This window comes from Sorex araneus, chromosome 3, assembly GCF_027595985.1.
Source record: "Sorex araneus isolate mSorAra2 chromosome 3, mSorAra2.pri, whole genome shotgun sequence".
NCBI classification, from domain to species: domain Eukaryota; kingdom Metazoa; phylum Chordata; class Mammalia; order Eulipotyphla; family Soricidae; genus Sorex; species Sorex araneus.
The window spans coordinates 195,752,160-195,759,305 of record NC_073304.1 but is presented as its reverse complement, the minus strand read 5'-3'; the positions used below and the strand labels follow the sequence as shown (position 1 = coordinate 195,759,305).

Sequence of the window (7,146 nt, the reverse complement as noted above, 5' to 3'; positions counted from 1 at the left end):
GTCACTCATGGTTTTTTTTTAATTTGTTATTTAATGTTACATTCCTGGAAGACAGAGATCCCACCAGTCTGATACACATTGTGACAAGAGCCTCATGCCCTGCCAACTGGGTCCCTGTCAAACATGACCTTGACTCTGACATTCCCCTTGCCCAGACTAAAAGTTTCTCTGGGTCACAAGATCATAGCAGTTGCTTGAAAGGGGCCTAAGGCAGATCAGAAAAAAATAAAATCCCATAGAGAGAGGGAACAGCATATAAGAATATGCTCCATTTGTCCCGTCAGATTTCACTTGAATGACCCTAGAACCAAGACCAGAGAGATAGTACAGAGGTTGAAGCACTTGCCTTTCTATGCAATGGAACCCGGTTCAGTCCTGAGTACTGTGTATGTTTTCCCAAGCACCTCGAGGAGTGAGCCTAGAACACAGAGCCAGAAAGAAAGAAAGTGAACCTGAGCCAAAGGACAGCAGGGAGGGCTCTTGCCTCGCACACAGCCGACCCAGGTTCAATCCCCAGCACCTCATGTGGGCCACCGAGTTCACCAGGAGTGATTCTTGAGCTAGGAGTAAGCCCTGAAAATCACCAGGTATGGTCCAAAACCAATCTGGCTTTAATTCCCAGTATCACATGTGGTGCCCTGAGGAAAGAAAGAAAGAAAGAAAGAAAGAAAGAAAGAAAGAAAGAAAGAAAGAAAGAAAGAAAGAAAGAAAGAAAGAAAGAAAGAAAGAAAGGAAGGAAGGAAGGAAGGAAGGAAGGAAGGAAGGAAGGAAGGAAGAAAGAAAGAAAGAAAGAAAGAAAGAAAGAAAGAAAGAAAGAAAGAAAGAAAGAAAGAAAGAAAGAAAGAAAGAAAGAAAGAAAGAAAGAAAGAAAGAAAGAAGGAAGGAAGGAAGAAAGAAAGAAAGAAAGGAAGGAAGGAAGGAAGGAAGGAAGGAAGGAAGGAAGGAAGAAAGAAAGAAAGAAAGAAAGAAAGAAAGAAAGAAAGAAAGAAAGAAAGAAAGAAAGAAAGAAAGAAAGAAGGAAGGAAGGAAGGAAGGAAGGAAGGAAGGAAGAAAGAAAGAAAGAAAGAAAGAAAGAAAGAAAGAAAGAAAGAAAGAAAGAAAGAAAGAAAGAGAGAGAGAAAGAAAGAGAGAGAAAGAAAGAGAGAGAGAAAGAAAGAGAGAAAGAGAGAAGAAAGAAAGAGAGAGGAAGGAAGGAAGGAAGGAAGGAAGGAAGGAAGGAAGGAAGGAAGGAAGGAAGGAAGGAAGGAAGGAAGGAAGGAAGGAGGGAGGGAGGGAGGGAGGGAAGGAAGGAAGGAAGGAAAGGAGAGAGAAAAAAGAAAGAAAGAATCCAGAGCCAAAAACAAAATAATTTTTAATAACAAACAAACAAAAAAAATAATAATTTTGACTAGAGAACATTTTACTCAAGCGCCAGGTCTCCCTTCTGAGAGTTGGCCTTGTCAACTGCACTGATGTCTTGCCTAAGAAAGAATCCCTGGAGTATTGCTCTATGTTAGGTTCTGTTCTTGACTCGAGGGTATAGCTGTGAACAAAACAAAGCAGATAAAAACTCCCTGACTTGCAGCTAACATTCAAGTGCAGGGAGTAAACCAACAAAATAAATGAGGCAAATCCATGGTGTGTTCAACAGTGATAAATACAATGGTAGGAAATGATGCTAGGGAAGGTGCAGGTTTTTAAAGAGAGGTCAGAAAACAAGCTCATTGAGAAGGTGATTGGAGCAAAAATTTGAAGGATGCCCCAAGAGCAGGGAAAGACCATTCCAAACAGATAAGAGAGCAATGACAAAGGCCTTGAAGCAAGTGTGCTCGGCTTGTTCAAGGTGGCTGTTCTAAGCAGTGAGGTTAGAACAGGGCATGTGATGGGAGATTGGTGGCAAATGAGCCGAGATGGTGTAAGAGTACAGCTGAGAAATGAATAAATGAATAAATGAAAATGAATTGAGAAATGAAGAATTAAAAATGAAGCTATATCTGACACTATTTTATTTAATCCTCAAAGGCTTTTTTAAAGATGGCACCATTATTACAGATACAGAAACTAACATCTATGAAAGTTAAATAGCTTGCACACGTGTATTCATAAAAAGAGTACAGTATGTACAGCTCACATTGGGTCTTATAAGTCAGAGTCTTAAGGAGAGAGAGGTATGATCTCTGATGTGTCTTGTTTAATTCTTGTTTGGAGGCCACACTCGGTGGTACTAAGGAAATACTCCTGGCTCTGTGATCAGGGTTGCTTCCAGTGGTACTTGGGTGGTTCCATATCAAGGGTTGAACCCAGAACTCTTGCATGCAAAGCATTTGCTCAATCTAATGAGCTTTTTTTGGCCCAAGTATAGACAATTTTTTTCAAGGAATTTTGCTGTAAATAGGACTTGAGAAATGAAGCTATATCTGACACTATTTTATTTAATATTCAAAGGCTTTTTTAAAGATGGCACCATTATTACAGATACAGAAACTAACATCTATGGAAGTTAAATAGCTTGCACAGGTGTACTCCGTAAAAAACAGTGCCGGGATTCAGATCCAAGTAGTTTAGCTTCAAGCTCTCCCCCTCCTTCTCCCTCTGCTCATTACATTACACATAGGGTAACGACCCTGTATTTGGATGACTTTGGCAGATTTGGGGGCAATAAAAATGGATACTAGAGAATCACTATGATGATCTAGGCCAGAGCTGATGCTGACCTGAATCAGGAAAGGGGTAAGAGAAAGGAGAGAACTTACAGGATTGCAAAGGTCAACAGAGGCAGTACAGACCTACAGATTTGGGGAAGATAAGAAGGACAAGACTGAGGAAAGCAATATAGAAATCTGATTTGAAGCTGGCTTGAGTCAACCAAAAATTTGAAAAAAAAAAAAACTGTTGAGACAGAAGAAAAAAATAGGGCCAGGCAAGAAATGAGTTTGGAACATCTTAAATGTTAGTGCTCCCTATGGGAAAAGGATATCAGAATTGAGATCACCTCCACTTATTGCCAGAGTTTTTCTCATTGTTAGTCACTTTGCTAGGAGTAACAGATGATGAGTTTCTGATTTAGAAAGATGGTGAGCATTATTTCCACCAAGTATCCCTCTCAGAAAAGGAGGGTGGAGTTAGCATGGTACTCTCTGATTCTTGCCTGATTCCTGTGTTCTTAGGACTTCCCTCCTTTCTATGTAGTAGGCACCATCCAAGTCTTGGCTTCAGCCGAAGTACAGTTTATATAGTTAAAGGATACAAGCATGATATTACTCACATTTCCTCTACAGAGGCCCCAACTCAAGTGACTAACCACGCCATTTACTAGCTGTGTGACGTTAAGTAAACATACTTAACATCTTAACTTCTCGGTGTCTTGCTTTCCCCATTTGAAAATGAAAATAATGACACTTGTATCTTAAAATTATAAAATGAAAAAAATTATAAAATGAGCAGCCAATTAAGCTGTGTTCTCTGCCCCAGGGAGTGCTGCCTGGTATGCAGTGGCTGAAGCCTCCTAGGGAGTGGATGCACCCTTTGGTTTGTATGAGCTGTAATAAAGGATCCTGGAGAAAGTCCTTTATAATGGACATTCTATCTGTTCTAATACTGGCTCCTATATTGAGCTCCAAGCAGATATGCAGGGAGGCCTTTGGTAGGTAAGCCTCAGGGCCCAGTAGCCAGGTCCACATTGGCCAAGTTATCATATCCAAACACACCAAACTGCATAACAAGGAACATGTGACTAAGACTCAGCACCAGGCCAACTTCAAGTTTCCTGGTTGCCAGAAGATCCATATCTCCTAGAGTGGGGCTTTATCAAGTTTAATGCGGATGAGTTTGAAGACGTGGTAACTGAGATGCAGCTCACCCTAGATGGCCAAAGGGTCAAATATACCTTGAATCATGGGCCTCTGGACAAATGGTGGGCACTGCACTCCTGAGAGCCTCGGAGCTGCCCTCTCCAGTCCCTGCTCCCCACTCCAGCACTCAGTCACCCCCATTCCATCCATCATACAATAAATCCTGCTTCTTAATAAAAAACAAATAAAATGTATAACATACATATATGGGATGGGACTTAAGAATATGCAGAAAAGTAGCAACAAAGAGCCAAAGGCAGCACCAGGGGAGAACTGATCCACACTAGTGTGTTTTGGGGCGAGGGGTTGAAAATGAGACACCCTGGAGATTTGGGATTGGGAAGTGGGTACACTGGTAATTGGAGTGGTGTTGGAATTATGTATATAGGAAACCATTATTGACATCATTGTAAACAAGGGATTTACTGTCTCTGCCTTTACTTCTAGTCATTCTTGGGGGAGGCTCTGTTTATACTCAATTTTTAAAAAAGTTTAAAATTATTAAAATTAGGTTAAAGCAATAATGCAGTGAGTAGAGCACTTATCTTACACACAGCCAACCCAGGCTCAATCCCCAGTACCACATATGGTCTCCTGAACACCACTAGCAGTAATACCTGAGCTCAGAGACAGGAATAAACCCTTCACACCACTGGGTAAGACCCTCAAAACAAGAAAAGAAGGTTAAACTTAAAGACTGAGGACTAGAGTGATTGCTAGGGATTAAAATACTTATCTTGTTTGAGATTGACTCAATCACCTACATCACATGGTCCTCCTGATCAATCTCAGACACATCCCTGGAGGCCCCTGAGCACTATTAGGGTGGCCTGGCTAATCTCTGATGCTGTAGCATCCAAGCAGCACTGCATTCTGGGACTCTTGCATTGAATTGGCTGAATCCTGGACAAAGGCTCCTAAAACTTCTTAGGAGGTCCCATATCAAAAATAAAAAAGAATGACGAGAAGTAAAGGCAGAGAAAGTTATCAGTTCAACAAGTGTCATTTCCTTTCCCCATCCCCCTTGTAAGATTCTTGGGATGTGATTTCCCCAAGCCCTTGTGGGGTTTGTGGATGGATTATCATCTATGTTCATCTATGTCTGTGCAAAACTAGGATATTGGATTTTCATGGCCTTACCAGATTGAAGTACATTTCATCCTCTTTTGAAAAGACCTTGCATTCAGGGCTGGGAAGACAATACAGGGCCTAGGGCACTTGCCTTGCAGGTAGCTAATCCTGGTCAAATCCTCGGTACCACCAGGAGCCATCCCCGAGCAACAGAGCCAGGAGTAGCCCCTGAATACTGTTGGATGTGGCGCCAAAGCAAAACAAAACTCCTTAGAAAACCGAAAAAGAGCCCATTTTCGGTTTTCACCCCATTTGGGACATACACATTGACTAGGTAAGGTTTTGTTTGTTTTGTTTTGTTTTGTTTTGTTTGGACTCCAAGTTCGTCTGGTACACTGCGTCTGCCTGGAAGAGGTGAGAACCTGGGGGTGTCAGCACTAAGAGCGTGGACAGCTCCTCCCCCAAGACTTCCTTACTCCAGAACCAGGTCTCTGCTCCCGGTTCTGATCTGGAATTCCCTGCCTTTCTTGCTCTAGCCATTGCTTTAAAACACACTTATGGAGTTCATAAGCTTGGTATTTAATAAAACCAAAAAGTATCTGACTCCAAAAATCTAAAAGAAAAAGATTAGGCAAGGTTTTGTTTGTTTTTTCTTTTATTTTTGAGCAATAATAACACTCGACAATGCTTAGGAATTACTTCTGGCAGTGCTTGATAAACTATATGGGATATAAGGATTGAACCGGGTGAACTATGTGCAAGGCAAATGCCCTACCTGATATACTATCTCTCCGACCCCAAACTAGGAAAATTTTAAAAATCTGTTCACGGGGTTGGAGTGATAGTACAGCGGGAAGGATGTTTGCCTTGCATGCAGCCGACCCAGGTTCAATTCCCAGCATCCCATATGGTCCCTCGAGCACACCAAGAGTAATTCCTGAGTGCAGAACCAGGAGAAACTCCTGAGGATCGCCGGGTGTGACCCCAAAAGCAATATATATACATACATATATATATATATATGTTTAGGGTTGGAGTGATAGTACAGCAGGCACGACACTTGCCTTGCATGCAGCTGACCCAGGTTCAATTCCCAGCATTCTGTATGGTCCCCAGAACTTCCAAGAGTAATTCCTAAGCTCAGATCCAGGAATACTCCTGAGCATCACCAGGTGTGACCAAAAAGAAAAATTCTGTTCAGATAAACTTACTATTCCTTAATAATGTATCTTTATTTATTTATAATTTTAAACAATAAATCTTTATTAATTTATAATTTATTTTAAGGAAATGTTGGATCTGCTATCTATTGATGTTGGTTCTGACATGAAGCTAGTTTTCAGTATTATAAATCACAGTATCTCAATAAAGTTTTTTATTGACATAGTTTTGCAAACAATATAATTTATAAAAGATTTTTTAACAAGCCCCTACTGGATTGAAATGAATGTTTTTTATGGTTATGTTCTCTCTTCTTTGTTTTCCATGTCTTAGGAAAATGCTTTGTAGCTGCCTCTGCTTTTATATATTATCAGGGGGATTAAGGACACATTTAAAGAACTTGGGTATCCTAGACTTGTATTGTGGGTATATAACTTAAATCATTCTCTTTCCCCTCAGAAACAGAGACAAGACTGAACTGTGAAGGAGAGTCATAATAACTGCCACAGGAAATTGGTTTTGCTTTGTTTAAGGGGAACTAACTGAAGCATATTTTAAAAAATGAGTATATTTTTAAATTTTGACCAAGTAAAATTTTCAAAAGCTACACATTGTCTCTGGCCTCCTGCAGCTGGACTCTTTCACTTCTTCCCCTGGATCCTGAACTTAGATCAGTATTCTAGAATTAGGGTCCCTGACAGAAGAGACCCCTACTAAACTTTCCTAAGAGTTCTCCACAAATCTCTCTCCTGGAAAATAAACCAGCATTTACTGCTGAATTACCAAGTAGCCAGGTCTCAACCAGGCACTTTTACACAGCAACCTTGACATGTGGATATTAGTATCTTTATTTCATAGACACTTGGAAGCTAAACCTTCTGATTTGTTTGTGGCCACACCTAAATGGTGCTCCAGAGCAGTTCAGACAACCATGCAGTGACAGAGGGTCAAAGCAAAGGCTCTGATATGCAAAGTATACCATCTCCCCATGTAATCGAAGCCTTGAAGAAGAAATTATAATTTATTCAAGACCACTCAGTTAGCAAATAATTGAAGCAAGTTTCAGACACATGTCAAAATGAAC

At 40.7% G+C, this 7,146-nt stretch overlaps 1 pseudogene; it reads left to right on the top strand.

The window, feature by feature from the left end:
* Positions 1 to 3,417: 3,417 nt before the first annotated feature.
* LOC129403952 (small nucleolar RNA SNORA70) lies at positions 3,418 to 3,545 on the top strand (annotated as a pseudogene).
* The last annotated feature ends 3,601 nt before the right edge of the window (positions 3,546 to 7,146 follow it).